At 44.0% G+C, this 24,658-nt stretch overlaps 1 long non-coding RNA gene across 2 annotated transcripts; it reads left to right on the top strand.

The window, feature by feature from the left end:
* Positions 1 to 94: 94 nt before the first annotated feature.
* Positions 95 to 24,559, top strand: Gm39913. Of its 2 annotated transcripts, XR_003954051.1 has the most exons (3): positions 95 to 303; positions 834 to 950; positions 24,285 to 24,559. It is a non-coding gene; the product is annotated as a predicted gene, 39913 (long non-coding RNA). The 2 variants fall into 2 exon arrangements; XR_866660.2 differs by having other exon boundaries at positions 95 to 950.
* The last annotated feature ends 99 nt before the right edge of the window (positions 24,560 to 24,658 follow it).

The raw sequence follows: 24,658 nt of genomic DNA, 5'->3' as shown, positions 1-24,658 counted from the left end.
ATCAGGGAGGGGGTGGGGCTTCAGTAGCCAATCGTTCTCGGAAGCCAGCCGAAGGCCTTGCTGCCCTTGCAACCATGCAAGCCAATCAGCCGAGAGGCGGCAGCCAGCCCTGGCTCCTGTGCTGGCTACCTCCCGTACTTGTTTCCTAAGTGTCTTTCTTGCATACAAGAAAGTATAGTAGTATCTCGTGTTAAGATTTTAATCTTGAACGGCACAAGACTATCTTTGTGGGAAAGCAAGTACTCCAACGCAGATGCCTAATGTGGAGGGATAAACTGTCCAAACAGATCTGGAGGTGTGAAGGTCTGTTAAAGAATCTTTTGTTCTAGAGTCCCCACTGACTGAAAACAGCAAAATTTGCTTTGTTATGTAATAGGTTTTGGTTCCTCCTTAAGCGAAAGAGGTTGCCCAGGATTCTCTGCCCTCGGATTCTGTAAGAACGTTTTCTTATTGGGGTGACAGGGCAGGAAGAGAAGAATGGTGTTTGGGGTTCCCTGAAAAAAATCACTTGAGTGAAGATTCTGCAAACTAATTAGAACTTTGTGATTGTGGGTGTTGGGCTGTTGCAGATTCACAGCCAAAATTATATTTGAGTATCTTTAGTTCCTTTAAGTAGCCGTTTATCTCCAACCCACCTAACTGACCCAGTATTCTTGACCATCAGGTAGGAAATTTTATTTTAAATTAGTTCACTAATCAGAGACAGGATCTCTATGTAGCCCTGGCTGTCCTGGAACTTTTTGACTTTGAACTCAAAAGAGATCTGCCTGCCTCTCTCTTACGAGTGCTTCCACTACAAGTGGATAACACCCACCTGGAATTTATTCATTTAGCAGACTACTAACTTGTACAAACCAAGAACATCTTGTATGTCATCTAAGTATGTCATCAGATAATATCAGAGATTTCCCTGGAGTAACTCACCGACCAGTGTTGGCACAAGGTCTTTGGTAAGTACAGTCTTTGGTTTTGTGGCTAAGAACATATCCTGTAGCTATTCCACACTGGAGTACGTCATTAAGGGCAACCCGAATTTTGCTCATGTCATGGTTATTCGTATTGGCTTAAAATAAACTTAGTGCCTTTGAGGGGAGATCTGTCTTTTGTGTCCAGAAGAAGAAAGACTGACAGGAGCCAGGCTCTTATCTCTTAATCCCCTTTCCACTTCTGTCCAGGAAGGGGGCTTTGAACACATTGCTTGGATCCTTGCTGTGTCTTTTATCACCTGAAAATGAGAACAGTGTTCCCCACTACAATGTCATCATGAGGCATATTCACTGGGCAGGGGGTACAGTGCGATGTAAGGCATCCACTTGAGTACCCAAGGCTTTGGTTCAACCCCAGCAATCAAAATTATAATAAAAATGATTGCATACTTAATTATATGGCATAGCACTCAGAGCCACATGCTCATTTTTAGTTGTCCCTACCACATCTGACTTTTCCTACCTGGTCTCACATTCTAATTTAGCCCCTCCCACAACTGGAAAGAGCTGCATTCTGAGCCCTCCCTAAAGATAGGTCAAAAACCAATCACAGAGCAGCTTCTACACCTATAATCTCAGCCTTTGGAAAACCGAGGCAGGAGGATTGGAGTTCAAAGCCAGCCTGGGCTACAAGAGACCAGTAAAAGCATAAAAATGAAAACACACAAAATCACATTCCTCTTATTTCTACTCTGGTTGAAGTGACTTCTTTAGATATTTTGAGATTGTCCTAGATCTCTTGAGAGACAAGAGAATGGGTGTAATGAAGGGTTTTACAGCTAAGGCTGCTCTGTCTCTCCTCAGCCTCCCCTCTACAGAATGAGGGAACCTTGAGTCTTCGTTACTGACCTCCGTGTGGGATGTGAAGCGTTGCTTTATAGGAAATATGGGCCAGAAGCTCAAAGAGCAATGAAAATACTTGTAATAGAGGAGGCTCTACCACCTCACCCCTATTTTAACAGCTTCTACACCAGTCTGTTGAGAATTTTATTTAAAAATATTGACAATACATTCGAATGCTAAAACAAACAAACAAAAAAACCCGAAAACCTTTAGCATCCCATCTTTTCCTGTTCCTTTTCTCTCTGGAAGTAACATTCGTATTCCTTTCTTTGGGTTATTATTATGGTTTCTGTGAGTGCAGCTCCTGTAGACTGTGTGACACTGTGCACAAGGAAGTTAGAGGGAAGCACTATGGAGTGGACTCTTTCCTGCTGATGAGAACAGAGGTTTTTTTTTTTTTTTTTTTTTTTTTTTTTTTTTTTTTGGTTTTTTCGAGACAGGGTTTCTCTGTGTAGCCCTGGCTGTCCTGGACCTCACTCTGTAGACCAGGCTGGCCTCGAACTCAGAAATCCGCCTGCCTCTGCCTCCCGAGTGCTGGGATTAAAGGCGTGCGCCACCACGCCCGGCACCTTAGGGGCCCCAAACAGCTTCCCAGACATCCTTGGGTCTCCTGCCGGGAATGAGAGAAGGGAGAGCTGGGTTCTTGTCTCCTCTTGACTGAGCACCCTGCCTGGAAGCTGCAGGTGAGGGTAGGGACTAAAGCCTCATGCTCCCTCTGGTGAGCCGCTTTGGGACTGGACCGTCTTACTTTCACAGCATAAATAGCTATTTGCCAATTTCAGCTCATCTCCCAAATGTTTTTAGGGTTCTGTCTTTAGAAGGACATAACCCAGAGCTTTCTGGCCAAGAGGATAAGATTCTGATGTGTTCACATTTTAATTTCAAGGATCAGAGGGTAGAGGGAGGAGAGAAAGCAAGTTAATTAGCAGTCACAGGTAAAACTAAACTACTCACGTTGAAACTTTGAAAGCTACCAGAGCTGATTGATTGGTGGGGCCTCTGCAACCTGCTAACCTATAAACCAGAGCGAATGTAGAAACAAGAGCTCAGCCTGTGAGGCTGAGGAGACAGATGGCTCAGCAATCAGTGCTGGCTGACCTCCCTACAGGACCTGAGTGCCACTCCTAGGACCGAAATGGCAGCTCACAGCTGCCTGTGACTCCTATTCCAGGGGCTCCTAGGCCTCTGGCCTCTGGCATTTTACATCTCTGCACTCATGTGCACATACCAGGCATAGGCACACACACACACATGCCCACAATTATAAATAATAAAAGTTTTTTAAAAAAGAAAGAAAGAAAGAAGGAAAGAAAAGAAAGAAAGAAGGAAAGAGAGAGAGAAAGAAAGAAGAGTTCTGCTTGTGGACTGTACTCTTCCCTGGATCTGCATTTTCCTTCTCTACCCTCTATCCTGTAGCTGAAGTGGGTTACTTTGCTTTTTTTATATAAGGCTTAGAAAAGCATGCTCTTGCCGGGAGTGGTGGCGCACGCCTTTAATCCTAGCACTCGGGAGGCAGAGGCAGGCGGATTTCTGAGTTGGAGGCCAGCCTGGTCTACAGAGTGAGTTCCAGGACAGCCAGGGCTATACAGAGAAACCCTGTTTCGAAAAACCAAAAAAGAAAAGAAAAGAAAAGAAAAGAAAAGAGAAGAGAAGAGAAGAGAAGAGAAGAGAAGAGAAAAGAAAAGAAAAGAAAAGAAAAGAAAAGAAAAGAAAAGAAAAGAAAAGAAAAGAAAAGCATGCTCTTAGTGCTTAGACATTGTCAAGTATTGCCCAGCTTTGCTGCTGCTGCTGGCTGGAGAACCCTCGGAGACAGAGGTCAGACAGAGACCTCATCCTAGAGTTTCAGGGCTCTCTTTTGTTTTTAACTCCTAGGAGGAACGGAGATTTTCAAAAGAGACACTTGTACCCTTGCTTTTGGTTGCCAGATTATTGAAAGAAAGGACGTGGAGAAATTGGAATCCCCCACCCCCACACACACACCCGAGGAATCTCATGCTTGGAGAAGGGAAAACTGGGCCCTGGTGACAGAAAGTGGGGAAGCCTGTCTTCCACAGGGAGATCTCTCATGGGTCTAAAAAAACGGTCTGACGGCATTGCCAGAGAAACTGGATCTGACAGTGCTGATGGGCGTGAATCCATGACCACACCTTGGCCAGGACTAGTGTGAGGGGTAACTCTTGCCTCTACTTAAACCTAAGCCTCACGCCAGGACCCCCAAAAGGACCCTCAGGGAGGGTGTTATGATTTCTCTTCTGTTGCTGTGATAAAAATCCTTAACAAAAGCACCTTGGGGTGGGGGAGATGCCTCGATGGTTAGCGGTGCTTGCTGCAGAAAGCATCTCAGGGGACACAGGGATTACTTTAGTCCACACGGTTAGTCAATCATCAAGGAAATCAGGACAGGAACTCAGCAAGTCCTGCTACATCAAGAGCAGTGAGGAACGCATACATCTCTCCACTCCTACTCGGTCCACAGTCCAAATTCCTTCACACCTAATCAGGCCAGGGCCCTGAACCAAGGGATGGGGCTGCCTACCATCAGCTGAGTCCTATCACATCAATTAACACACAAGCTGTTCCCCACAGACATACTTACAAGCAACCTGATGAAGACAGCCCCTTATGGAGACTGTCCTCCAGGGTTACGCCAGGATTCATCAAGCTGACAATTAACTGTCATGGCAGTGGGTCACTTGACTTCTTTGTTCCCTTCTCAATGTGAGCACACTGAGTAAATCTTTTTCCTTCCTTCCTTCCTTCCTTCCTTCCTTCCTTCCTTCCTTCCTTCCTTCTTTTCTTCCTTCCTTCCTTCCTTCCTTCCTTCCTTCCTTCCTTCCTTCCTTCCTTCCTCCCTTCCTCCCTCCCTCCCTCCCCCCCCTTTCTTTCTCTCTCTCTTTCTTTTTTTCCCTGTCATTGATTTCTTTGATTGGTCTGTTGAGGACAGGTATCAGGTGTGTTATGGTCAATATAGCCTGGGCACTGACTCTGACAGCACGGTGACCATTAGAGAAGGGACTCTGACACTAGACAAGGGTAGAGACGTTTTATTTTTTTTTAAGTTTTGGGTTTTCTTTTTTAAATTTCTGTTAGTCTTTTTCTAACAGTTTTATTTACTTAATTTACATGAGTACACTGTCGCTGTCTTCAGACATACCAAAGAGGGCATCAGATCCCATTACAGATGGCTGTGAGCCACCATGTGGTTGCTGGGAATTGAACTCAGGACCTCTAGAAGAGCAGCCAGTGCTCTTAACTGCTGAGCCATCTCTCCAGCTCCCCCTCCATTTTTGTTTTTGAGACAGACCTTCTGTGTGTGTGTGTGTGTAATTTGCTATGTAGACTAGGTTGACCTTGACCTCAGAGATCTACCTGCCTCTGCCTCCTGGTGCTGGGATCAAAGGCATGCGCCACCACCAAGGGGCTGAGAGGAAGCTGGCCCTCAGCAGGCAGCACAGGCTTCTGGAGAGAGTTTTAAATAAACCTTGTTTGGTTTATTTAAAAGCCAGGGGATACCTAGGTTTTATTATTATTATTATTATTATTATTATTATTATTATTATTGTTGTTGTTGTTGTTGTTAGTAGTAGTATTATTAGTAATAGTCATAGTGTTAATGTTTAGAGTTACTTAATTTATGTATATGAGTGCTTTGCCTTCACATGAATGTTTGTCACAGGTCTGGTGCCCTCTGAGGGCTTTGCATACTCTGGAAGTGGAAATTTAGACAGCTGTGAGTTACAATGTGGATGCCAGTGATTAAATCTGGGCCCACTTTGAGAACAAGACTTCTTAACCACTTAGCCATCTCGCTAGCCCGACATATTAGTTCTCTTAGTGAAGTGATGTGACAGGGACTGTTTCATATCAGTATACAAGTTAGATCAGATATATCGACAGGAACCTATTTCCTTTTTTTTTTTTTTTTTTTTAAAGAAGTTTCTTGTAGCTCAGGCTGGGTTCAACTCACAATATACATCTTACTATATATGTCTGGCTGGTCTGGAACTCACTGAATAGATCAGGCTGCCTGGAACCCACAGAGATCTGCCTATTTTTGTCTCGGAAGTGCTGAGACTAAAAGTGTGTAACACCATACTCTTCATGGAAATTCTTAGGCTGGTGGTGTGTTGGTGTGGGAAGCTGACACCAGAAGATCACAAGTTTAAGTCTAGCTTGGGTTACCATTGTGCAGTGGCTGTAAGCACTGGTTAGCTGGGTAATCCCAAGTATGCATTTCCCAAGCCATCAAGGAACAACTCTAGTTAGAACCAAATCAGACACTGGACAGCTTGATAAAGGGTACAAATTTAAACCCTGCTGTTAGCCTGGAACAAAGAAAGAACAGGTAAGGCCCAGCTAGGAGGATATGCTCAAAGGGAAGACATACTCCTTTCCCACCTTCCTCTTATGCAGAAAGGAGGCTTTAGACCACCGCCACCTCTACCTCCACTACCTCCACCTCTACCACCTCCACCTCCTCCACCACCACCACCACCACCACCACCACCACCACCACCTCTACCATTTTAATGGAGGCTGTTTTCTTTTAAGACACTGTAGCACAATAGCTCAGGTTGGTCTGGAACTTGTTATGTAGCCGAGACCAGTCTTTGACTTAAAGCAATCCTCCTGTCTTAGTCTCCTTGCTGGAATTATCAGAACTCACCACCATACATGTCAAGCCATGGCTTTTGTTTTGTTGTTAATGATGATGGTGATAGTGGTGATTTCTTTTTTTTTTTTAAAGCCTGGGGTCGGAACCAGTGCCCTGAGTACTGCCTTGGGAAGTAGTTGAGTTTTCATCTTAATTTGTCTCTGAGCACAGGATGTCCACAGGCCAGAAGTCCCTCCCCAATTAGATTAGCTGAAACTGGCCGAATCTAAGATGGCTGCCAGAGTGACCAGCAGATAACCTCTAAGTTCACGACAATGCCTCTATTCTCAAACAGTCAGGACTATAACCTGATGCCTCAGTTTCCCTATATTCCAAAACAAATTAGGAAACACAACTGGCAGAGGAAAATGTATTTACAGTTTAGCCAAACCAAAGAGAGGAAGAAGCTGATTTGCCTCCAAGTGCCTCCAGCAGCCTTAGTGTGATAGCAGCCCATGAGTCAGAAAGCACACAAGCGTTAGTTGTGATGGTGTGCATTCTTCTAAGAGCTCTAAAGCTTTCTCAGCTTTTGGTGAGCTTGACTTGGATCGCTAGGGCGCTGAATGACCATCAGTCATTAAAGCCTCTCAAGCCAGGGCCTTCCAAATTTGTCTCACAGTCTAGAAGGATTGACGGCAGAGCAAGCCCAGCTCTACTAATGAAAACACCAGAAAGAACTCCCAAGAGCGGGAGGAGCGCCAGGGAAGAGGACCGATGTGCTGCCCTGCCCAGTGGCCTGCTCACAGGGCTTATGATGGGAACTGAATGTAGACTGAGGCCATCATTTTTGTTGATCTATCATGGATTGAGTCTGCAGTGGTCCCACATACTTTATGCATGGCCACTCAGCCCAACCAAAGAATCAATCAAGTACATTACTGGTCACATATGCAAATGACTAGCTCACGATCTACCCCCATTACTGTCTGAGGGGAGCTACCTCAGTGAGACAGTATAACTAGTCCTTTTCCTGAGGATAAAAGTGTTGACAGAGCCTCAGGTTACCTCCAGTCTCACCATGGAGAGTTTTATGTTGCTAGAAGTCATGCTGTTACAGAGACTTTTTTTTTAAAGATTTATTTATTTATTATATGTAAGTACACTGTAGCTGTCTTCAGACACACCAGAAGAGGGCATCAGATTTCGTTACAGATGGTTGTGAGCCACCATGTGGTTGCTGGGATTTGAACTTGGAACCTTTGGAAGAGCAGTCAGCGCTCTTAACCACTGAGCCATCTCGCCAGCCCGAGACTTCTTAATATACATTTAAAAAATTAATTTAATTGATTTAATGTGTCTGAGTGTTTGCCTGTATGTATGTTCATGTGCTACATGCCTGAGCCCAAGGAGTCCAGTGGACATCAGATGTCCTGAACTGTAGTTATAGATGGTTGAAAGCTGCTGTGTGGGTGGTGGAATTGGATTCAAGTCCTCCAGCTGTAGAGCCAGGGCTCCTAACTCCTGAGCCATGTCTCCACACCCTCTTTTTATACATTTAACAAAAACTTCTTATTTATTTATTTATTTATTTATTTATTTATTTATTTATTTCCTTGTGTGTGCACATGCCACGTGCACATGGGTGCCCAAGAAGGCTAAGAGAGCATCAGATCTCCTGGAGCTGGACTTAGAGGCATCATGGGCTGCCCAAATGTGTGTGAGAGGAGGCATACTCCAGTCTTCTGGAGGAGCAACAAATGTCCTTTGCTTCTGAGCCATCCTTCCACACCTAGAGACATTTTGATTTTCTGTTAATCCAGGCCCAAGGAAAATGGGAGAGTTCTTCTGCTTCAGGTATTCCGATGGGAGAACATTCTGGGGAACAGGAAGGGATTTGGCATTAGATAAGGGCAACACTGTAGGTTTGAAAGGGTGCCGCTGGGGCTGGAGATGGTGCAGAGGTTACGAGCATCAGCCGTTCTTGCAGAGGACCTGAGATTGGATCGTAGCATCAATGTCATGTGACTTCCAACCACCTGTAACTTTAGAGAATGCAATATTCTGGCTTCTGTGGGTGTTTGCACACGTGTGGAGCTCGAGAGTGCACACACTCACACACACATCAATGATTTTTAAAAGTCTTTTTGAACTGGGTATGTAAATACAACTTCTTTTATTTATTTATTTATTTATTTATTTATTTATTTATTTATTTATAAGTTGAATTTACAGCTGGGCGTGGTGGCACACACCTTTAATCCAAGCACTCGGGAGGCAGAGGCAGGCGGATTTCTGAGTTTGAGGCCTGGCCTCGAACTCAGAAATCCGCCTGCCTCTGCCTCCCGAGTGTTGGAATTAAAGGCGTGCGCCACGTACGATTACTTTTAAAGATAAATAATAAAATAATTGCTTCTTTCTTTGTAACTGCACATTGTTGACTGCCAGTAAGAGAAACTGGCTGAGGCAATCTCCTTGCTCACACTTTGTTAATGTATAACAAGTTGCTTAGTTACAAATGTACAAATGTGGGTTCTTGGGAATAATTTGTTTCCTTTACCTTTACTGTGATGTTATTTCTTGTAAAGGTACTGGGAACACACTGTTTTTTCATAATCAGTCACTAGAAGAAAACTAAAACGTAATCACTTTGTAATTGTATACTGCTGGAAAGATTTTGTTGGGATATATAAGCTGTGGAAGAAAAAAATAAAATGGTTGGGGCTTGTTGAAGCTTTGCTCCATTCACCAAACGTGTTTATGTGTGTGTGTATGTGTGTCTGTACGTGTATGTGTACGTAAAATGGTTATAGCCAGCTCATTGGGAGTCTGCTCCATTCATCAAAAGTGTGTAAAATGGTTGGAGCTTTGCTCCATCCACTTAATATGTAAATGTGTATATGTCTGTCCATCTGTCTGTCTGTCCATCTGTCTGTCTGTCTATGTGTGAAGTTGTCAGTACTTTGCTCCATCCATCAATCTGTATGCATGTATGTATGTATGTAAAGCTGTTGAAACTTGTTCTTTGGAGTTTGCTCCATCCATCAATTGTGTATATGTATATATGTGTATGTATGTATGTATATATATATATATATATATACACACACAATATTTATATAAAGTATGTATATATATGTGTGTGTGTGTGTGTAAATACTATATATATATATATACATATATACACATATGTAAAATGATTGGAGCCTGCTTGTTGGAGCTTGCTCCATCCATCCACCTTATCTGTTTGTCTATATATATGAATATATATGTGTGTGTGAAGTTGTTGGAGGTTGTCTTGCTTTATCTACTCAGTGTGTATAATGGATTGTGTGTGTGTGTGTGTGTGTGTGTGTGTGTGTGTGTGTGTGTGTGTGATCCTCCTTCCCCCTTTCTCTCTTCTCCTTCTTGTGAGCCCCTAAAGAATCTAAAGAGTTCAGAGAGTTTCTTGCAGGTCACAGGGAGTGCCGGCCCCAATGAATCAAGCTTGATTCCCTCAGAGAAAAAGTCTGCTGGGTGATTACTCTAGCTGCTGGCTGCCATTGACAGCAGCCTCCTTCGGTTGCTATCTGACCTGACCCCATCAGCTTTAAAGCTTGCCCCAGCTGGCGGCTATTAGCACTGACCCCAATCACTGACTCTATACTCACCCCTCCTCACTTAATCCTATGGTGTCAAAGCTGGCCTTCCACATACATGCTTATTAATTTTTGTGTATGTGTGTATACATGTTTGTATGTGAAGATTCACTAATTGGCACCTACCATCAAGGTTACTGACCAACCATTTTGTTCTATGATAAATAATTCAAGGAATAATGATTTATTCCTATGGGGCTATCTGCTAGATCACTTAATATCCTGCCAGCACATAAGAACGACACATACCACCATGGTCAGCCTAATTTGGGTTAATTATAAACTGTTAGATATTCAAGATTATTGGGAGACTAAAAGAAATGTGATAGGCCTTAGGCCATGAGTATTCCCAGGGCCCACACTTCATCCAAACTGCATGAAGATGTTTTCAGTTGGTAAAAATGAACTTCCACCTGCGGGAACAAATCTTAGGAAGCTAAAGATGCAAAATCTAGCATCTTCATTCTAGAGTCCCCTTTCAATGGCCAATGTAAGACAATTCGAGGAGGGCTGGAAAGATTTACAATTTCCTCTACCTCCAGCTCCAGGGACCCAATGCCTCTGACTTATGTGCACAGATATATATGTGCACACACACACACACACACACACACACACACACACACACACACACAAGATAATTAAAGGTTAAAATAAAATCTTTAAAGATTAAAAATAAAGACAATGCAAAGAATGTTAAATCACTTTGCTCTGCACCTAGCATGTTTTTCACAGGGTCTTGAGCATAGCATCATGGCCTGTGAGCTCACTTGGAAGAAACTACGTGTAATTCCATCTCTCTGTTGCATAGCTGATGAAATACTGTATATGGGCTGTGATCAGATCATTAACTCCTAGGGCCAGTGCTGTTTTGTGGCTGCTCCTAACTGAAATTACCAAATAGGTGATATGAGATGACTGGGTGTTACTGAGGTCAACAGGGTGGGAAGAAAGACAGAGCAAGGAGTCTGCTGACCTTGATAAGCGATGGAGGTGACTTAAAGCACAAATAAAAATCACCCCCTTCTTCACAGGAGATGGACGGGGACCATTATGAAAAACATAAATATTATCCAGAGAGATTTAGTATACTGGGTCTCACTATATTGGACTGTCAGCTATATATTTCAGGAAAAAAAGCTTCAGAAAGCTTTAAACCCTTAAATACAACTTCTAGATGTAGCTTTACCATTCTTAAACTGAGATCAAGCAGAGGAGAAAGATACACATCTGAGTTGAAAAGGCTAAGAAGAGGCCAACAAAGTTTTATCCTGCCTTTTGAGAAACCATGCCACCTCTAAGCCAGATAGGAAACACGGCTCTGAAGGCACCAAGGAAGGAGGCTCATTTTATCTACCAGCAGCCTAGACATCGGAGGAAGGATTACCTCAAGGACAGCCGTCACTAAAGACCTCTGCATCACCTTCAGGCAAAGGGGGGCACTGTAAATAGGACTGCATTTGATTGTGAAAAGCTAGAATCAGCCCCAGAGGGGTAGTCATTAGCCATGTCTGACCGAATTGGCCAAATGCCCTCTGCACTGAAGCTTCTACATTGTGGGGCGTTGCAGTGGTCCCTAGATAGTATTGTGGCCAGTTCAGTAGGTCTCCTCAATTCCTACCTATACAAAGGCCACCCAGTTTTATTCTCTCTGTTTTCACATTATTAAGGGGTCTGAGGGGGGCTTTGGTGGAATTTAAGTCTATCTGTTTAATGTGTCTGGAGTGATCACATAGTTACCCTCCAATTTCTGATCATTCCTGAATGTTCTGTTTCCTCACCAAGGAAAGGCTTCTTGCAGACTGGCTATTAGCTTTACCCTACCTACCAGTCAGGGATCCCATTACATACACTTAGTTAATTTATGTGTAAACACTGCTGAGCCTGAACACCATCCCCTATAGTGACAGATGAGCTATTCCAAGAATTATGGAACGCCATACACAAATACACACAGTTCACTTTTGTTCTTGGAAAGGCCTTCCAAATGGGTGGCCTTTAAACACATCTGAAGGCAGGAGTCCCTTTGCTGCAAAACCAAATCAAACCAAACCAAACCAGAAAACAACAACAACAAAAACAAACAAACAAACAAAAAAACCACCCTCAAAACCCAGTACTCAACAGCCAGAAACAAGGATATCAGCTATTAGTAGGATATCATCCATTAATTTATACATTTCTCAAATATATTTTAATTGGGTCTTGTTACTGTCCACATAACAGTCTCATCCTTTTTCTGTAAAAACGTAGTGGGGATTATCACTGAGCCTAAGACCTTGTTGTATTCATTCTTCCTGGAGAAAGACACAATTGTCCAGTCACAAGCTGGAGAGATGGCTCAGTGGTTAGGTGTGTTGATAGCTTTCCCAGAAGAACTGGTTAAATTCCCAGTACTCACATGACAGCTTACAACCATCTGTAATTCCAGTTTCAGGGGATCTGACACCTTCTTCTGGCATCCGCAGGCACCAGACATGTATGTGGTGTGGTGCACAGACATATATGCAGGCAAAACACCCATATACATATCGTAAAAATTAAATCAGACGAACAAACCAAAACAAATAAATGCCTGTTCACCTCAGATAGGCACAAAAACAGACCAAAGTGCTTCATATCAAAGTCTAGGTTGGTGAGGCTGTAAGGTTCCAAGGAGACCTGGAAAAGTCACTCAGCACCTGTGGTTCTTTCCAGCCCTTCTCCCTGCCCTACGGCTCCCCTCCCCACCCCACCCCCACCCCCCGGGACTGGGCTTCCCAACTTCTCTTTCATATATAACCCAGCCATTTTGGCCACATAGTCTCTTGGTTCTTCTTCCTCCCTTGGTCCTCCTGGCTCCCATCTTGGTCCATTTGTCCTCTCTGTCCCTGCCCTTTTCTTCTGCGCTTGCTCCCTCCTCCTCTCAGGCCCATTTCAATCTGGGCCCTTCCAGGTGCCTCTGGCTGAACTCTCCCTCGTCATCTATAACAAAACTGTCTCCTCACGTCCTCATTTTTATTCAGAGACTAAAGAGTTTATTGGACTTACTTATAGATCTAGGATGAAGGATTACCTACAGAGTGTGGGTGATCAGCTGCATCACTACCAAGTCCCATCCCATTATGGACAGTGACCTTCTAGAAACTGCACCATTGGGTCCTGCTGTCAATTAATCTTGCGTTTTCTATATAGCCTTGTGGCTCTTGAGAGAGCTTTCAGATGGGGAGGAGGCAAAACAACAGCTAAGGCCTTAGACAAGGGTCTTTGACTCTCTTTATCTCCATCTACTAGAGGGAACTAGTAGTTCCATAACCACCACCACAGACCTGGCTACCACTGTAATGCCCTGCTGTGGCTGTCATGGCTACCAGGACAAAGTCCAAGATGACCTGAGAGCAGTAAGGAAAGCAGTTTCCCCTGGAGTTCCCAATCACTATGTATTCTCACACAAATGTTCTCTGACACCATATAGCTTAGTGTCTTGGGTCTAAAAGAATGGGCTGATCCTTAAACTAACATCATGCAATAATACCTTTGAACAGTTCTCCTTCAGGGATCCTAAGACAGCCTTTCTCTTTTTGGCAATGCCTTGGCTCAGGAACTTGGAGCTGCATCTTAAGGGGTGAGCCTGTCCTGATTTAGTTATACCAGAAACATAAATGAACTTATGTGTGCCTTTCCACAATGCCAGAATTTGTTGAAAAAACAACATATTCAAAATGGACGGCTCTCTGCTTCCTCTATTCTAATGAAATGTGATCAGCCAGCTTGCTCCTGCACGCTGCCTTCTCTGACTGTCCCCATGTCTTCCTTACTATGATGAGCTCTGTCCCCCTGGAACTAAAGCCATTGAGGCCAGGGAATGTATGGCAGGGTTACACTCCCTGTGAGGAGACCCTGTAAGGTCACTGTATGGCGCTATAGCTATAAAGGTGGAGCCTTGGTTGAAGATGTCATGAGACACCTGCCAAAAACTGCATAGAGGGTAGAATCAGATCAAGAGAATGAAGTATGTTACAGGCACTAAAGTTGGAGGGTCAGAACCATCTAAGCCATTGATACTGAAACCCTGGACATGGAACTATAGGATTTGGTGTTTACTCTAAGTTTTGGTCTTGCTTTGGGTCAATGTTTCCTCATTATATCTATCTCTGCCCTTTGGGATGAGATGTGATGTAATCGTATGTTGGAAGTATACAATGTGCCTTTTGATTTTACAGAAGGAACATAGTTAAGAGATTGCCTTGAGTTTCAGAAGAGATGTTGGACTTTTGAAGAATGTTAAGACTATTCAAAACTATAGGGACTTGGAACTACGTGCATTTTGCATCATGGGATGGCCATGCTTATGGGGACCATGGGTGGAATGTGGCGATTTGAGTGAGAAATGCCCTCCCTAGGCTCCTCACGCATTCAAACACTTGGTCCCCAGCTGGTGGTGTTGCTTGGGAAGATTACGGAATCTTTAGGAGGTGGAGCCTGGCTAAAGAAGGTGTCTGTCAGGAGTGGGGGAGCTTCGAGGTTCACAGCCTAGCCGGTCTGTCAGGAGTGGGGGAGCTTCGAGGTTCACAGCCTAGCCAGTCTGTCAGGAGTGAGGGAGCTTCGAGGTTCACAGCCTAGCCGGTCTGTCAGGAGTGGGGGAGCTTCGAGGTTCACAGCCTAGCCGGTCTGTCAGGAGTGGGGGAGCTTTGAGGATCACAGCCTAGCCAGTCTGTCAGGAGTGGGGAGCTTCGAGGTTCACAGCCTAGCCAGTCTGTCAGGAGTGGGGAGCTTCGAGGTTCACAGCCTAGCCAGTCTGTCAGGAGTGGGGGAGCTTTGAGGATCACAGCCTAGCCAGTCTGTCAGGAGTGGGGGAGCTTTGAGGATCACAGCCTAGCCGGTTTACTGTTCTTCCCCCCACCACCTCCTCTGTTTCCTGCATGTAGATGAAATTTGACCATCCAGCTTCCTGTTCCTGCAAGCATGCTTCCCTGCCTACTGCCTTTTATTCCTCTCCATTACGGACTCTTGCCCCTATGAAACTCTAAGCCAAAATACACCGTCTCCTCTGCCCAGTAAGTAACAAAAACAAAACAAACCAAAAAAAAAAAAAAAAAAAGCCCAAAAACACAGTGCAGTGGTTTCAATGACAGACATTTTCCAGAGAATTACACTTACATTAGCAATCTGGCTGAGGCTAATGCAGGTTTTTAGAATTCTATTCATAATTATTAATATTAACTATCAATTAACACAGGAAAACTCTCTTTATAGGAAGACTTATATCTATCGATAGAGATAGCTATAGATCTACCTATGTATCTATTATCTATCTATCCTTCTACCTATTTGAACTGAGTCCAGCTTCGAGGTGAAAGGTTAGAACTGGGTTGGAACACGGTGAATGGTGTGTTCAGGTCCAGATGGGCAAGCAGGAGGGGCAGTGAAGTAGGCTGTGTCAACAGTGGGAACCCAGCCAAGCAGAAGCCTTGACGACAGTGGGGGTTCTCCGACTGTCAGTCCTTGCTTACACACCAGGTGTCAGATGAACAGTTGGTGGGGGCGGGGCTGTACTACGTAGCCACACTTTATGGGGTCCAGGAGAGGGAGCTACATTCTTGTCATTCTGACAAGTCTGATAAAGTCTTGATCTTAGTTTCCCTTCTATGATTTTAAACATTCCAGGTGTCCCTACAGTCCAACTCAACCTGATAAGTTTACAGGATGGCCCCTATTCTATTCCCAGGAATAAGTCATCTATCAGCAAGGGTGGTACTGGGCAGGTGGTGGTGTTTACATGTCAATCCAGGCATGCAATTATTTTCCACCCTCAAGTGAAGTCTAAAGCTGCTTATAAAATGGAGGGTCTGAGGACAAGGTGTGGCCTGAAACCCCACTATTTTTTACAACATGGAGTAATTTAGATGACCTATTCTCAGCATGACCTTACTTAGTATGAGATAATATTCTTTTCTGAGACCTCTCAAAGAAGGCTCCACAAACTAATACAGTCATGGTCTCTATTTTCTTTTAAAGCTTTATTTATTTAATATGTGTGGGTGCCCACGCCTTAATGCATGTATGTGTACTACATGTTGACAAGTTGGATCCCCAGAGTTGGAGCCACCTGTGGGTGCCGGGAACTGAACCCAGGTCCTTTGCAAGATAAGTAAGTGTTCTCTTAGATGCTGAGCCATCTCTCCAGCTAGCAAACACACAGAGTTTAAATTTATAAGAATATAAATTCTCCCCTGCCAAGTTCCAAATAATGGGAAGAGAGCTGTCTCCCAAAATTGTATCAGAGATCCTAACACCAACTCCTTAAAAACTAAAAGGCAGTTACCATCATTCTTGGAAATAGTGGGATTCTATCAAATCTGTAGCCCCAACTTGAAGTGGCTGCCCAGATCCTTTACCAGGCTCTGGATGGGAGGGGTCAGGGATCTTTTCTTTTGGTGCAATTTCGTTCTGTTGACACAGGGTCTTTCTACGCAACCCGGCTGGTCTCAGCCTCCTGCCTTAGCTTCCTAGTTGGTTGTTTCCCATATGTGCTACTACGCTGGGCTTGATTAGTAAATCAATGCTATAAGCAGCATTTACTAAGTTAACGCATCAATAAGTTCTTCCCTAACGCTTGGGCTGCCAGACTCGGAGTAGCCCTTCACCTGCTTTGTAGTAGAGACACAGGAAGTGGGACTAGGGCTGCTCACTCCGAAGCTGGTTAGAACCCCCAGGCTTTGACTTATTTCTGTAGACAGCTAGATTCAGTCGTGTAAGGATGGCTTAGATAATGGTTAACCACCAACACTTTAATAGTAGAAATCACTAAGTTAGCCTTGACAACGACACTAGAGGTATTATGTCCATATCAAAAATCAAGCTGTGATACAGACTAAAGGACATCCATGGATGACTGGGGCAAGACGAACAAAGTCATAGGCCTTGTTATTAGCTATCTGTGAAGTATCCTCGTGGGGGTGGGGTATACACCAGTGAAGGCTGCTTGGACATGGGTTTAATCCAGAAGAAAGTCTTCATTAGCTGGCCATGGACTACACTGGGTGTCTGGGATCCCAGTGTAGCCCAAACCTTTCTCAGGGTGAGATTTTTTAAGCACAAGAACCATGTCCTAGGTTAACATAGTCACTTAACAAGAACAACTGTTCTTGTTAAGCCAGAAGTGGAACCAGGGAAGCCAAGAAGCAAGGTTTGCCCATTTAGAGACTTTCCCATAACTGTGGACTTTGCCTTTAGAGACCTTCCCATAACTGTGGACTTTGATGGATTGGGTCGTTGTCTTGGTTTTGGCAGGGGCTGGCTGCTGTTTAACTGCTGATTTCTACAGCCTGACTGTAAACCTGTGAAGCTGAACGGAGTTGGTCAGTTGTGCTAAGGTCTGGGGCCTGTTAACCTTATGACAAGCTCTTCCTGCCACTGTCAGACAGACCTCTCTCACTCCTCTGTGACATCCACAGAGTACGTTCCTGCAGGTGGTGAGATTTAAAGGGCCAGCCTTTGAGCAGTCTGCAGAAGGTGAGATTTAGAGGGCTAGCCTTTGGGCAATTCATCTCTTATATAGTTTAGGATGGAAGTAGTGGGATAAAGAATGGTTTAAAAGCTTACAGGAGGCTGGGCATGCTGAACACGTCCTTAATCCCAGCCCTTGGGAGGCAAGAGGCTGGCAGATCTGTGAGTTCAAGGCCAGCCTGGTCTACATAGCTAGTTCCAGGGAAGTCAGGACTACATTGAGATCTTGTCTCACAAACAAACAAGGAAAAGAAAACTGAATAAATAAAAACTAGCAGGCTTTGTGCTGTTTGACTTCCATCTTTCTATGGAAACAGGACCATTACCAACTGGAGCCTCTGCCCTAACCTGTCTCTGGCTTTGAAGCTTGTGGTGGGTTGAATGAGAATGCTTCCCCACAGGCTCATGTATTTGAACACTTGATCTCCACTTGATGGCACTGTTTGGGGAGGTTTAGAACAAATGCTCTTGCTGGAGGACCTGTCACGTAAGGGCGGGCTTCAAGAGTTCATGCTTTCTGCTTTGCGCTTGCAGTTCAAGATCTGAGGTTTCACAAACTGCTCTTACAGAGGACCAGAGTTCAATTCCCAGCACCCACATCAGGTGGCTCACAAGCACTTGTAACTCCAGTTCCAGGGGATCTGACTGGCTTATGTGGGAACACATGCAACATGCACACACACAATAATTTAAGATAAATAGAACCAAACCAGATGTGAACTCTCAGCTCTCACGCCTGCCTGCTGTCAGTGCCCGCCCTCTGTGATGCTGATAGATGACTGACTCATCCCTTTCTGGGAATCTCCCACAAGATCATTGACTGTAAACAATGAAGATCCCACTACCCATAGCCCCGAATCCTGAATTTTACGGTTTGAACTGTGATCCTATTGGTGTCCTCAGGAATTTTCCTGTGATCTACTTTGGGTTCCTCTGCCATACTTCGAAAGAATAGCCTCAAACATACCAAGAGGCTATATATGCCTGGTACAGCAATGGTGGGTGTGGCCCTCTCTGATACAGCATCAGTGGGTTGTGGTTCCCTCTGAGAAGCCCACTCCTATGCCAATCTTTGTGTCTTTTTCCTGGAGTGCCTCTCTTTCTCTTAACCCCATTTCTTAAAAAAAAAAAAAAAATATATATATATATATATATTAGTCTTTAATAAACTCCAACTCTGCTTCATGCCAACTCGTTCTGAAATTCCTTTCTGTGTCAAAGCTAATGGTTCAGTTTTATCTGATTAAAGGAACCTCCTTGAGCTGCCTGGAGTGATGGCACAGAGCCCTATAATTCCTTCCATACTTAAAGTGTCACTTGGCACAAACTAAATCTGTGTTCTTGGGCCACTGTCATCTATACTTGGCCACCTCTCATTCCTTTAGAGGTGCGAGCTGCTTCTCAGGGACAGCATCCTGCCACAGAAGACACTAGAGCCACCTAGCAGAAAAGCACACCATAGGGAACCCACTTGGACATTTTAAAAGCCATAGGAGAGGCTGGAAGGATAGCATAGCAGCTAAGAGTATAGGCTGCTCTGGTCCATTCTCAGAGCTCACGTGGAAGCTCACAGCTGTCTGTAGAAGTCTGACTCAACTAAAGACACACTAAGGAGATGAGAGGAATAATTACACCTTAGTGAGACTGTGGTCATTACAGGGCCTTTTCTTCACCTTCTTCTTTCAGATACTGACCAAAAGCTTGTATATTCTTTCCTTCTGAGCTTACTTACTCTTTCTCTGAACATGCACCTCCTCCCCGCAAGGAAATCTGCTTGTGGACCTTTTCTGCTGAACACGCTACCTTTCTTGGCTCCTAACTAAAAAAAGCTGTGGTTTTCTCCATTCCCTCCCTCCTTACAGCAACTGCTGAGATTTACAGCTTGTCTTGTTGTTTTTCTTTCAAACTGTAATAAGCTGTCCTTGAACTTCCTTCCTTCCCTATTATTATTAACAAGAACCCCAAAGGGACTCTAATTTCCCAAGTAGGATGTGGTGATCATGAAGGACCATAAAGAAGTTCTTGAGAGAACTCAGCAGGCAACCATCTTCCAGGACCTTAGGCAAGTGCCTTCTGGTGGACTCCATGTTAGCTCAGTAGAAATAGCGAACACTGTCAAACATAGTTAACACCTATTTAAAACTGTGTGTCTCTTGTGTGGTGCTCCTATAGGCTTAGATTTTTTGAAACCTACTTTGTTTAGGTTCTAGAATACTTCAACCACCCTTCTAGCCCACCAACTGGAGGTAAGGAAAGAAGGTTAATAGGAAAAGATGGTTGTGGACCCGTTTAGAAGTAGTTCTTTGGGGCGACTACACTCTTTGTTGTCAGGATACCAGCAGTCCAGTCCAATAGCAAACACCAAACATGAATCAGTAGCTGTGGCTCAATCCAGCAGAAACCACAAATCAGCATGAGTCAGCATGAGTCAGCAGAAGCAGCCAGAAGCAGCTGGAATGTTCTTTGACATATTTCTGCCTATGAAGTGAAGACCAGCGAACATAGAATGCAAGAGCGACCTCCCACTGTTTATGGGGTTCTACTTAGACTCTTTCCAAACATCACACCTCTCTCAAGTGTCTGCCCAGTCAAAGTATCACATGTCCTCTCACAAGACAGCTTCCAGAAGCTGCTGATAATAATAATAATAATAATAATAATAATAATAATAATAATAATAATAAATAATAATAGAAGTTCAAGGACAGTTTATTACAGTTTGAAAGAAAAACAACAAGACAAACAAGCTGTAAATCTCAGCAGTTGCTGTAAGGATACACAACTGAGTTTCCAAAGAAACCAGAAATTTCCACTTCATGCTTCCATTCAGAAGAGCAACTTCCTGGTCCCCTTGGGATGAGGCCCTCATGCCGTGCCCTCCATGTTGGTCAGAGCTGAGAGCCCAACCTTTCTAGAGCATTTTGTTGCCTTCTTTCCCCACTTGAGCAGAGCCATCTCAGCACTAAGCAACGTTATTTCTGCTGAGCCAGCATGGAACTCTTCTCGTCTCACTTTGTCCATGCTGCCTCATGATGGTTATGAGGCGAGGTTGTCCCTTGGGGAGCTTTCTCCTTCCCAGTCCGTGTGTGTGTGTGTGTGTGTGTGTGTGTGTGTGTGTGTGTGTGTGTATCTGGGCCAGGATCATAGAAAGCCCCAGTGTGCTGTGAAAGTGGATGTGAGTGTTCAGGGGTTAGGGATTGAAAAGTGCCTGAGTAGACACAGAGTGGAAGACAAAATGGCATTCCCTCTGCCACTTCAACCCGTTGAGAGCTTTAAATTTTATAAGGTCACGAGTACATGGCAACCAGACCAACTGTTTGCAAGCCTGTATATAGAGCTGGCATGTGTTTACAAGTGGAAGTGGGCAGCCCGAAGATTTTAATACATGAGTGTTCTGACCTATATAAAAAGACAATGCTGTATTCAATGTTTCCCTCTGAGGCTACTTTTTCCATCCTCCAATCTAAATTCAGGCTATATTTGAGTGCAGAAAAACATCAGATGTTTCTATTTTAAGGTCTGGGTCACTGACAGTCTAGGGGACCGTCTTAGTTACTGTTCTGTTGCTGTGAGGAGACACCATTCGCAGGGCAACTCACAAAGGAAAGCATTTAACAGAGGACTGGCTCGCAGTCTCAGAGTGTTACTGGCAGCTGGTTGGTTGCATTGGCCCTTCAGAAAAGGTAGCTATCAACTATCTTCTTCAGGTCTGCAATTACATGTGTAGTACACATTATATTGTTAAGTTGTCAGATGCTGTTTAAGCTCACTAAAAAGTTGACTCTCAATGTACAATTTGGCACCCCTACTTCAGATCTGAGCATATTTGCCCCAGAGTGCCCTCCAAAACCTGTCCTAAGTCGGGGGGGGTCCCCTGGCCCTGTAACAGGGAGAACAACAAGCAGCCCAAGCTGCACTGTGTCCTTGAGAACAGCTAAACGGTAAAGCATTCCCACAGAGTCTACTATTGTTATCCCATCATATAAAAATGCCTGTCATGGGAATAGCTATGATGGGATGCATCAGATGAGAGGATGCAAGACGCCTTCTGCCTGGACATCTCTCAAGTGGTAATACCAGCATGATGGTTTGAGCAGGGTTTCCTCAGTTGGCTTGCTGATCTGATACTTTGCTGTCTACCTGTGACTTGCTATTTACTTATTGTACTTTTGCTTAATAAGTTATACTTATTGTACTTATATATGTATATATATGTGTGTGTGTATATATATATATATATATTAATTATACTCAGAAAAAAGGCCTATAAATTAACAATGTATATACAGATAATCTTAATTTATATTAAGCCATGTAGTTTGGACTCACTCTTCTAATATGATGGTAAATGCATTGTTACTATGTCTTATAATTCCAAAAAAGGAAATGAAACAAAAGGGGGCCAGCAAGTAGAAGAAAAAGTGTTACAAGGATGTAGGAATAAAGATAGTTTTGGTAAATAAGGATTTCTGAATGGTAAGACTTTATCCTAAAGATAAAGATCCTAGATTCTTCCAGAAAAATAAAAATAAAACAAAGCTAGAAAGCCTACACACGTCACGAAATGTCTGAATAAGTTATATAAGGGATGTGATAGCTGAGACTTGGAGACGGTAATGAGTGACATTAAAATATCTAAAGTCAAAGTTCAGCACATTAATGACAAATTGTTATTGAAATCAACAGATTTCTCTTATTGATTTTTCTCTTGGTAACATTTACCAAATAAAGTCTAGTAAAAACTGTGTTTAATCAATATAACTACTTGGGAAACTGAATCTTAATAAAACTGAGATTAAAAAGTGTTTGGTTATTATCAAAGCTTTATCAAAATGTTCCATGTACTGGCTGATTTTGTGTGTCAACTTGACACAAGTTAGAGTCATCAGAGAGGAAAGAGCCTCAGTTGAGGAAATGCCTCCATGAGATCCAGCTGTAGAGCATTCTCTCAATTTGTGATCAATGGGGAAGGGCCCAGCCCATTGTGGGTGGTGCCATCCCTGGCCTGGTGGTCCAGGATTCTGTAAGAAGGCAGGTTGAGCAAGCCATAGGGAAGCCAGCCAGGAAGCAGTACCCCTCCATAGCCGCTGTATCAGCTCCTGCCTCCAACTTTTTGAGTGCCTGTCCCGATTCCCTCCAGTGGTTGGGTATAAGTTTTGTGTGACTATGGGCTTCTGGTACCCCTAACTCCTGAGTTAAAGTCCCACCCCAGGAAGAAGAGAAAGCTTCCATGAAACTGTGCGACACTGATTCTCAACCTGTGGGTCAACAGGTGTCAACTATCCCTTTCACAGAGATTACCAAGACCGTAGGAAAACATACATTATGATTTATAACTAACAAAATTAGTTATGCAGTAGCGACAAAATAATTCTATGGCTGGGAGTCTCCACAACATGAGGAGCAGTATTAGAGTCACAGCAGGCAAGCTGAGAGTCACTGGACCTCACTTTCCTTTGTCACCTAGAAAAAAGGCTGCTTTCTTCTTCTCAAGTCTCTAAATGTCCTTTTGTCTTTCTATCTCGCCTCAGGTCTTTTTGGGGGGGTGGATGGGGGGATGGGTCTCATGACCCAGACTGGTTTTGAACTCCTAGGTTCTGTTGTTTCCACTTCCCAGGTGCTGAGATTATAGACTATGCTAGGCAAATGCCTAGCACCCCATAAACCACAATGATGTTGGGGTGGTGTGCTCAATGCAAAGGCAGGAGAATCCACTCCAGTGGGGAGCCACTTACAGCGAGGAACTGTTGGGGCTTCATGAGGAAGACCGGAGACCTTACAAGGGATCCACGGAGGCTCTCCATGAGGTTTTATAAATGGAGAAGGGCTTTGAAAAGCAGGCTGGCTGGTTTCCTTGTAAGATGGGGACAGAGATAAGGAACAGTAGGAAAGCAACTGCTTGCTGCAGGAAAGCTAGCTTCCTGTTAACTCCTTTTGTGTTAAGGATTAAGACAAAACTTTTTATCAAGTAGGCAAGTCTGGGAGATTTTTGGCTGTTTCCACTTTAATTCAGATCGGTAAGAGCAGGTAGACATTTTAGTTTCACCTTGGTGACTTTGATTCTCGTTTGGTTTTTATTATTATTTTCTTCATTTACATTTCAAATGCTATCCTCTTTCCTAGTTTCCTCTCTGAAAGTCCTCTATACCCCACCCCGCCCTGCTCTCCAACCCACCCACTCTTGCTTCCTGGCCCTGGCATTCCCCTGCACTGGGGCATATAATCTTTGCAAGACCAAGGGCCTCTCCTCCCATTGATGGCCAACTAGGCCATCCTTGGCTACATATGCAGCTAGAGACACAGCTCTGGGGGGTACTGGTTAGTTCATATTGTTGTTCTCCTATAGGGTTGCAGACCCCTTCAGCTCCTTGAGTACTTTCTCTAGCTCCTCCATTAGGGGCCCTGTGTTCCATCCAATAGATGACTGTGAGCATCCACTTCTGTATTTGCCAGGCACTGGCACAGCCTCACAAAAGAGAGCTATATCAGGGTCCTGTCACCAAATCTTGTTGACATATGCAACAGTGTCTGGATTTGGTGTTTGTTTAATGGGATGGATCCCTGGGTGGGGCAGTCTCTATTTTTAACCTGGCTTTTCAGATAGTTTTGAAACAATGGCCTCCTGTAATTCTGTTCCCCTTAAAACCACAAAACAAAACCCTGACACTGTACTCCTGCTCTGTAGTTGAGGGTGAATTTTTTTTTTCAAAAGTTTATTATTTGTGTGTGTTTCCTCAGAAGCTAAGAGGTCATTGGATCCCCGGAACTGGTGTGACAGATGCTGGAGGTAAACACTGGTCTTCTGAAAGAGGTCTCTTCACTGCCGTGTCATCTCCAGCCCTGCTGAGCAGGATCTTGAACTCTCAGTCCTCCTGCCTCCAGCTCCTGGGATTGATTAGCGGCAGGCATGATCTCACTACTAAGCCTGATTTTATGCAATGTTTGGGATTGAACCTGGGGCTTCATGTATGTTATTAAGAATTTTACCAACTAAACTACATCCCTAGCCTGGCCTCCTGCATCTTTCCTTTTTTCATCAGAGGTTTCATTTGGGTTTATAAGGGAAAACGGTGTGTGGGTTGCTGGGGATCGATTCCAGGGCCTTGTGCATA

This window comes from Mus musculus, chromosome 2 (assembly GCF_000001635.26).
Source record: "Mus musculus strain C57BL/6J chromosome 2, GRCm38.p6 C57BL/6J".
In the NCBI taxonomy this organism is placed as follows: Eukaryota; Metazoa; Chordata; class Mammalia; order Rodentia; family Muridae; genus Mus; species Mus musculus.
This window is presented reverse-complemented; position numbering and strand designations above follow the sequence as displayed.